The sequence below is a fragment of the Ursus arctos genome, chromosome X, assembly GCF_023065955.2.
Source record: "Ursus arctos isolate Adak ecotype North America chromosome X, UrsArc2.0, whole genome shotgun sequence".
Taxonomy (NCBI): domain Eukaryota; kingdom Metazoa; phylum Chordata; class Mammalia; order Carnivora; family Ursidae; genus Ursus; species Ursus arctos.
In genome coordinates, this window is record NC_079873.1 from 32252922 (window position 1) to 32262599 (window position 9678).

A 9678-nucleotide genomic window follows, 5' to 3' on the forward strand; every position below is an offset into this window, starting at 1 on the left:
ACCATCACCTTCCTGTCCCAAAACACCATCCCCTCTCACCTGGACCATTGCCATCACTTCTTAATTGGCGTCCCTGCTTCCATCCTAACAGACTTCACAACCTGGGAGTCAGAAAGATTCTTTTAAGAGCATGACATGCCTTCCTCTTTCTCAAGACCCTCTGATGGCTTCCCTGCTCACTGAAAATAAAAGCCATAGTCCTAACAGTAGTCTACGTCATCTGGCTCATGACCTCACTGAGCTCATCTCCCACCGCAAACCTGCAGCAAGGAATTTTTAAATTGCTTTACAGATGTTAATGATCTATAAGTGATTCTTTTAGCAAATATTGAACCAGGAATCAAACTTAGTTTTATTTGACACTGATGACTGGACTCCCTATATTACACCATGCTCTAATAAAATGGTTAATTTTTTTGCAGTAAAATGACCATTATTTTTGCTAGACATAACAGACATCCAAATGAGACATTTCCCCTTCTGGGAGGTCACTTAGTCTAGCATCACTGAAATTGCTGAGAATGTGCTTTGACCGTCTTGGAAGAAACTCCAGAGCTTGAGGTATGTTTCTGTAAAAAGCTGCAGAAATGTAAATCCTTAACCTTTGCATTTGTATTAGATTTTAGAAAATAGATTTGTTTTGAAAAATAATTTGAAACTTAAGTTGATGTAAAGTATAAAAAAATTTCAAGAAGAAAAATATCCTTTGGGGTGATAAATAAAGTGTGACTATTAAGAAATGGATCTGATGATCTCAGGTGGCTCACACGCTAACCCAGGAGCCAGTTCCTGAAGAAGAGCTGTGAGGGAAATACGGCAGGAGTTGTATGACAAGGCACTTTCCTGGGTGACGACTTTGAAGGATCATGCAATGTGATGAGAATGGCTTATATTATTATGTTCTTATTTTTACCAGATATTGGTCTGAGCACTCTATGTATTAATTATTTAAATCTGCATATTATAGAAGAGAAAACTGGGGACAGAGAAGTTAAGTTACCCAACGTCTCTCAGCTAAAATGCGGTAGCTGAGATTTGAACACATGCAGCCTGGTTCCAGAATCTACACTCCTTAACAACTACACTATACCGCCTTTTAAAAGAGCGCAGAGCAGTGGTCTTCACTTTTTTGGATCGCACATCACTTATAACCAACAAGAAGTCAGAAGATATAAGAGCTCCTTAATGTGGCCCACACAAATCAGTTTTCCTGGGTATATACCTAGTACTTGAAGCTATCAGCTGGTGTGCAGAATCCGTGAGTAGTTTGAGGGATGAATCTCCAAAAAAAATAAAGACAAAGATCGAGGGAAACTACCCAGTAGAAGCAATACACGTGCGCTGACATACTTGTCTGCATGTACTACTGTGAGACTATGTTACATATATTATAAAACATACATGAAAAGATTTCAGATAATCTGATAAAAATTAAAATAACTAAAAGTTCTAACATTTGCTTTGCTCCACTAAAATGGATTGTCTTGAGCATCTCCTGGGGGACATGGGCCTCAATTTCAAAAATAAGCTTGGAATAGCATGGCTTTGAATTGTGGCTTTACCACTTGTTAAGTGAGTCATCTCGGAAAGTTGCCGACTCCTTGCCTCTGATTCTTCACCTGTTAAATCAGGAGAATAGCTACTAATTGGCAAGACTGTATGGTTTAAATGAGATTCTGTGTACAAAATCTGTGGTGCCTGGCTTCCAGTAAGCTCTTCACATATTGTTTACTTTCTCCCATAACTTTAATTCCCAGTGTTTGTTTCATGGTCTGTGTTTTTAGAATTTCATTACTTTGTACATACTCTTAGAATGAAGCCGGAGGCAGCCCTGCAGTTAGGCTTGGTGCATCTAGATGGAGCTAGATTAACAGCTTTTTCATGCTGCATCGTTCCAAACATGGTGCAGCTGTGTCTCTCTGACAGTGAAGAAAACTGTAGGGGAGACATGTGGAAAAACCTACGTGCATTTTCCTTTGTGTAAAACACCATAGGACTTGGGCAAAAGGGAGGGAGGACTTAATGACTGTCCAGACACTTAAAAATGAATGGCCTGACTGTTCAGCAATTGTATGTCTATGAACAGAAGCTTCCTTTTACATCAACTGTTAGCCATTGCCCTTTTTGATTGGGGGTCAGGTTTGAAGACTCTGAGTGGATTTTGAGCTATTTTTATCTATGCCTTTCCATGGGTGGCTTTTTCCTAACAGAGTCCCTTGGCTACATTCAGTCTCATTTATTACCATTCACTGAAAATTTCACCTTTGACCCCAACTCTGGTCTTTTGCTCCTTCTTTATCCTCCTGTCAGAATGCTAAGTCTGTTGGGTTTCTTTGACACAAAGTTAACCAGGAAATGAAGGCATATCAGTCAGGTTTCTGACAAACAGATGACACCCTCTTATTAGGATAATTGGAGAAGGGTTTATTTACAAAGGAACTAATTTCAAAGGGTTGGAAGTGGGTTGGAGCCACCACAAGGCATGGTGCAAGGACCCAGGGCTGATTGCTTTCGCCCCAAAAGATGAAGAGATGGTGAGCTTATTAGAACTTGGAAGGAGAGAGAGATGTGCAGAGTAGGCCACTTTGGGAGGAACAGTGAATTTCTGTTGAGGAACCCAAGGTGACCTCTTGAGAAACCAGAAGGATATATCTTTTGACGTCACTCTACTCCCTCTCTCTACTCTCCAGCTGAGGTTCCAATGGCCAAATCCAACCAGAAGCTAGAAGACACGGGAGCTCATTGATGTAGCCCATGCAAATCAGCTTTCCTGGGTAGATATCTAGCACTCGAGGCTATCAACTAATGCAGAGAATCAGTGGGAAGATTGGGGAATGGGGCTAGTAAAAGAAAAAGGCATAGATCAAGGAAAGCTACCCAGCAGGAGCAATCTGTAGGACACCACTGCTAGACAATGCCACTGCTTCCACCACGCTTCTAATCTCATTGTCCCTTTGTCTTTTGGTCACATTCTTGAGAATGTCCTGGGTGGAAGCATCCAATTGGCCTGGGCTAGTTCATCTACTAGTTCACCCTCTTTGCCAAGGGCAGAGAAGACAGGGAATATTGCTTCCTTTGGCTTCCTTGATGGGAACTGGGCTGCTGCCTTCTTTCAAAACTCACACATTTGGGGATTTCTAGAAATATGGAAAGAGCTCACAAACAAGACAATTCTGTCTCATCTTAAAAAAAGACAAATCTCCATTAACAAATGACCTCCTAGATAGCCTTTATTAATCTGCAACAGTAAGACTATCAGCAAGAGTAGAGAGATTGGTTTTTATTTCCAGTTCTCTGCTTGCTTACTCTCTCTCTCTCTTTCATTTGCTTCCTTCCCCCATTTCCCAATCTTAGGAAGTTCGCTTTATGTCTCTCAATCTTTACATAAGAGAGCAGGAATAAGATTTTTAAATCTAACTGGGGGTTCAAATGCTATGCAGCCAGGAAAATGTATATATTATCCCACCCATAAAAATGTATATAAAATGCCCTAATCAGTGTTTTCCTGATAGAACACCTAAACCTCTTGGCCTGTTAATACCTAAACTTCATTGAACGTATATTTCTATCAATACAATGTTGGTGTTTTTCAGCTGCTATTCATATAGGGAACACTTGTGTCCAGTCTTTAATCTTGCCCCTTCCATGTCCCTAATCATCTGGCCAAACCATTAACAACTGCTTATGAATTCCTATAGATCCATGCCTCAGGGCTTCTCTCCCTGCAAGTTAAATGCCAGTCAAGGTACTCTACTTGAAGTTTTGTCTACTGGGAGCATTTCCCTTCTTTACTCCTTGGACTCAATATAGCTACCCAATCTACAATGAATCTTGAACTGTTGAATCCAGACCAACCCAAAATTACATCTCTCATCCTTGATCAAGCATCCTTTTACTCTATTCTCATACACATTTTCCAGAGGTTTTTTTCAATATAAACTAGAAATCCAGGAGTTCTTTGCCCTCCTTGGCTTCTGACTTTATCATTGACATCCCCCTCCCAGAATCATGGTGAGATCTGACAATCTTGGGAATTGGTGGGGAAGGATGAGGAGAACTGCCTTCATCTTACAAAAGCATCTTCAATCAAGGGAAGAACAGGGTTATTAGACAAGGCAGGAGAGATTTCTTGAGCTGGCAAGGGAGAGTCAGTGAGAATGATGGGTTCAGCATGCTTAGGGTTCTCTAAATCTTCTCATATATTTCCATGTGAATTTTCCAGTTTTCAGTCTAACCCAGATAATGCCACGATATGCACCTCTGAAACCAGGGCTGTGAATACTCCTGATATTGTAACTCATCAGCATACAGGATCAAACCAAAGTCTGAGTTTATCTTTGACCATCTCAGATCTGCTGAGGCAGATGACTTTTTTCACCATTACGCTACTCATTATAAGAAGCAGCTACCTCATTGGCTGTCACTGTACTCTTCATACCCTTCACACTCTTCTCCTTAAATTGTACTCTCAACCAGCATTCCAAGTGACCATAAGCAATTGTTTAATCGGATGTTTTGCCGCTGTATTTCTAAGGGGAGGTTTTAATGTCTGTCAACCAACCCTGATTTTATCACTTTTCCCTGAGGGGCAGTTGCCTGCAGCTTACTTTGTGGTACCAATTCCTGAATCAGCCAGAGTTCTTGCAGGGGAGTGGAGAAGAGGATTAGTAGGAAATCATCAGGGAACCCACAGAATTAACAGAGGATCTGGAGAGGAATGCTTGGGCAAATGGGGGAAATTAGGGAGGTGAGGCAGCCAGAGATTGGGGGAGGATGTTGCTGATGACTTCATTATAGTTCACAGCCACCACTGGGCCTAGTCACCGTGGCAAGAGAGTGTTAGCCATAGGACACAGCCAGAACTGTTGGTAGATTATAGCATTGTAAATCTCATCTCCCTGGCTCTTTTCCTTTAGTCCTTCAAGATTCAAAGCCCCAGGTGAGAATGTCTGCTGGGTTATGTGTCCATGACCTGGCTTTGCAGGGGCTGGAGGGAGGGAGGGAAGTTTTACACTAAGACTCAACACTAAGATTCGCACAATGAGAACTAGAGGGGGTTTCGCATGCTGGGCAGATAAGACCCCTCCTTTTCTGTCAGTCAGTAATGGAAAGAGCTTTCCTTAGCAGTCGAGAAGCTGTTTTTCTATTTCCTGCTCTCTCACTTGCTTTTTCTCTCTTTCTCCCTCCTTTACCTGACTTTGAGAATGTCACTGTACTTCCCTGGTCCTCTGGAGGAGAGTTGGATTAAGATATTCGGGGTCCATCTATGTCTAACATTCCATGATCTCAGACCTCTCAAGAATCTAGTAAGGAAGATACTATGCTTATGTTAAATGTTTAATAAATGCGCAGCTTAAAATCTTTCCTTTTTTCTGATGAGTAGTTCTAAATGGTCAGTTTGACCCAGTTTCTCATTGTCTATGAAACTTCTACATATATCAGCAAGTCATAATATTTCTGGAATTCCTCCTATGACATTAGATATTGAAGCATTCTAACCTTACTTGCCTTTTGACATTTCATGTTGATTTTAATAGCTTCCCCATATCCCCCATCCAAGTTAAGAGGCGTATAAAAATCAAGGTGAACCTTAGGGAGAACAGTGATAAAGGAAGTTAATATTCCAGGAGACCTTATGGTCTTATCAAGGTTCATACATCAGTTTTACTTTAAATCTCTTATCTATCTAATTATTTTACCACTTTGATTAAATGAAGCTAAAATTGGTATTGATGAAAAGAGAAAGCACAAAGAAGCAGATAAGCAAATAATTGAACGTAAATAACTTTTAATTATTCTTACTTAATAGAGTTAAGGAAGAGTGTCAGGTGCCAATATTACTTTGTTAAGTGAAAGGGTAGTACTGGGATGAAAAAGAAAAAAATAGCACAGAATGTTCTGAAAATTATGATCAATTTAAAAATTGTTAAAAACTTTTATATGAGTTGGGTTCCAAAACAACCCTGAATCCTGGGTGGTGGAATATGTCCAGAGCCTCTAGTGGAAACCCAATTCTTTGGATCCTTCACTATGTCTTAGTCATTTGTAGAATCATACTGAAGTTCCCAGGCTTCCCCAAACACAAAGAAATAGGTGGCCTTCCAGGTATGGCAGTTACACCTAGCAACTTCAAAATGTTGTCCCATTTGGAATTACGATAGGAAAACTAGCAAATAGCTTTCACTTTAAGTTGATCAAACAGTTTCTTCTAAACTCAATAATGCATTTAATCTTTGCCCCCTACCTAACCTAAGGTTACCTGGATTATTTATCCTCTGTGTCCAGTGTCCTGCTGTTATGACGCATGGTGCACAAAAATACCTGGTAGTGGGCGCCTGGGTGGCTCAGTCAGTTAAGCGTCTGCCTTCAGCTCAGGTCATGATCCCAGGGTCCTGGGATCGAGCCCCCACATCGGGCTCCCTGCTCAACAGGGAGTCTGCTTCTCCCTCTCCCTCTCCCCCTCCACCCTTCTTGTTCTCTCTCTCTCTTTCTCTCTCTCTCTCAAATAAACAAATAAAATAAAATAAAACACCTGGCATTGATATAAACTAACTCATATAAGACATGAGATGTGAACGGCACATTCATTGCAGAAAAAGAGCTTGTGGGTGGGGGAAGAGTCAATCATATCGTTGGAAACTAAAGGTGATTATGATGGGTTATTCTCATATGAACTTTGCAAAATGTATTGTTGATGTCTCCAGACTTTTTGTGTTCAATTGATTAGGGACACTTACTTTAGAAAATCGACTGGATTGTTTTCATGTCCCTCCTTGCTTTGAACAAACAGGCAATAATTATACATTTTAACTGGCAAAAAGAGTAGTGGCTGGGGTAGCGAAAAGATTTTATGATTTTTTTTTATTACACTGTTTCATTATACAGGAAAGCAATGCTGGCTGTTGGCATTTACAGAGTCCTTTGTATTTTCAAAGCACTTAATCATTAATTACTTTATCGTATTTCCATCTCAAATGGGATACGTTGATTAGCATGGCAGGGTTACAGAAGGAAAATACCATGAGGCAGTAAAAGACTAGAAACATGAAAAGTTAGTTGAAGTACTGAGGGAGAACAAAGTCCCTGGTTTTCCCATCATTGAGGGAGAAAAGGAAAAGAGAGAAGAAAACACATCATAGGTCCTCACTGAAAAACATTGGTTTTATTTCTTTCTTAATTTTGATTAGTTTAAAGGACAATGGTGGAAAAAAAAAAACAAGGTGCACCTCTCTTTTATTTCTAGGAAAGTGACTATAATAAACCAACAACTGGGGTAGGGTGTGGGGGCTCTCACCATATGTTCTGATGCCAGTAACTACTAAAAGCTAACATTTGTTGAACACTGAGCTGGGTAGACTACTGCAGTACAATACAGAGTAGCATACAGTGTAGAGTACTACTATAGTACTCTATAGCCATCAATCACATTTTGTCTTCACAACAAAATCATGAGACAGTACCACCAGTTAACAGAGGACAAAACAGGTTTAGAGAGGCTGAGGAATTTGCTCGCAATAAATAGCTCTTCAATTGTAACTGACTTTGAAATCTGTGAATTAATTCTCTTTGTACGGCTTCCCAGATGATTAAGATTATTCTTTAATGGTAATACACTGGGGAACTATAGAGGATGAGCTGGGAATCCATGAACTCCTTGGTTCTTTGGAAGAAAGGATGTTGAATTCCAGTTGAAGAATCCTGGAGGGTGGAATGGGTCATGGTGAGTGCCTAATCCCCTGTCCCAGACTCCAAATAGTCAACAAAGCTCCAGGAAAAAGGCTTGTTTCTTTGTCACTTTAGAGACAACATTCTCATAGTTTATCTTCTGGACCCTGGTTAGGTTCCATCTTTATAGACCACAAAATTGTTACCAGTAGTGTAGCCTTAAAAAAAGAAGGCTATTGTTTAGCTAGTCACTTAAGGTGAGGGCAGAGCTTAGAAGATACGGTCAAATAAAACAATTACTTAGAAGATGTGGTCAAATAAAACAGTCACGAGCAGATAAAGAGGACTTCACAGGTAGTATCTGGAGAGAGGCACCAACCACAAAGAGGATTTCATCAAGAGCCAGAAGAGGGTGGGGAAGGCATTCACAAAACAGTGATTTTTGAGGACATCCAGGAAATGTGTCCTGGGCTCAAGGTGAGAATATTGCCATGGAAATTACTCTTGGGACAGTGCTTCTAAACCAAGTGCTGGGCAACAGGAAGCAATGCCAATAGCCTCACAGGGCCCCCACATCACTCAAACTCTAGAAGTATCTGGCCGTCCTAGAGAGCATCAGGTATGATTGTTCAGGCCCTTGGTGGACTTTGAATCTCTGTGATTTCCCTGTTTGCTTAATGCCTGATAGCCTTTGGTCTGCTAATAAATCTCCTTTATGCACAGATTGACCTCTGTGCTTCTGAGGGGAGGAATTGGAATCAGCCTATTGGGAAAGAGAAGGCTCTAGGATTCTGGGTGAGAGCTTAAGCAAATAAAAGGGCACCCATAAAAGATAACCTCACCTTTTGCATCTCATCTGCCTCTGACACTAAGGTTGGATCATTAACCATATTTATTTGCTCTTTTCCTAACTCATAAATTGTGTGTGCATTTCCTAATATTGCCCTCTAAGGACAGAATTTACCAGATCACAAAACAAGGAACACCAGGTAGGAAAACTTGAGATTTCTTTCCTTATCTAAGCTCTGAAAAATTTGAAGTCCTGCTTAAAATCACCAACTGCCAGAGTAAATGATTAACAGAAGAGTGACTTCAATGGAAATGTGATTTTATGACGAGAGAAAAAGGAGATTACACTTGAATTTGATAATCAGCTTTTCACGCTCTGGTTCAGAATTTGGGTTTTCATTTAGGACTCTTGTCTACCTTCTTCACATGCATCAGTTGAAAGGATATGGTGGGAAAAGAGGTGGAGAGGGGATCAGAGATAATCTTCACTGATTTCACAATTTCCCCTAGGGCCTGCATGTTTGAACAAATACTTAGCAGTGATGCAGCAAGAAAACACCCCTGAATCAATATTTTGACAAAGTCCTATTACTATCTGTTAATTAAAAAGTAATTTTCAAATTCTCTGTAAAGCAGGAGCTCTGTGGGTGATATATATATATGTATAAATGAGAAAGAAAAACCGTAGCCAGCTGATGGGTGATTTATTTCACCATCATAATTCTAATTTATTTTCTATTGTCAATTCCCATGCATATCCAAGCCGCATAAAAATACGTTCTTACAATAGGACACAGCTTTACAGTTCACAAAGCATTCCAGGGACATTAACATAAAAGGATTTTTTGGATTCTTCAGCAAATTGGATATGACCTAGGACATAGAAGGCTTTTAAGGAAAGGGAAAACGGATTCCTGTATGCCCACCCCTCCAAACCCTCAACCTAAACTTCATACCTCAGACAAAACTTAACTCAGAATGGATCATATATCTAAATGTAATTTGTAAGGTTACAAAACTTTCAGAAGACATAGGAGAAAATCTTTGTGACCTTGGCTTAGGCAAAGAGCTCGTGGATACAGCATTGACAGCATAGTCCATAAAAAGAAAAAATGGTAAGTTGAACTTGATCAAAATTTAAAAATTTGTTCTGCAAAAGACACTATCAAGAGAATGAATAGACAAACTGCTGACTGGAAGAAAATATTTGCAAATCACATATCC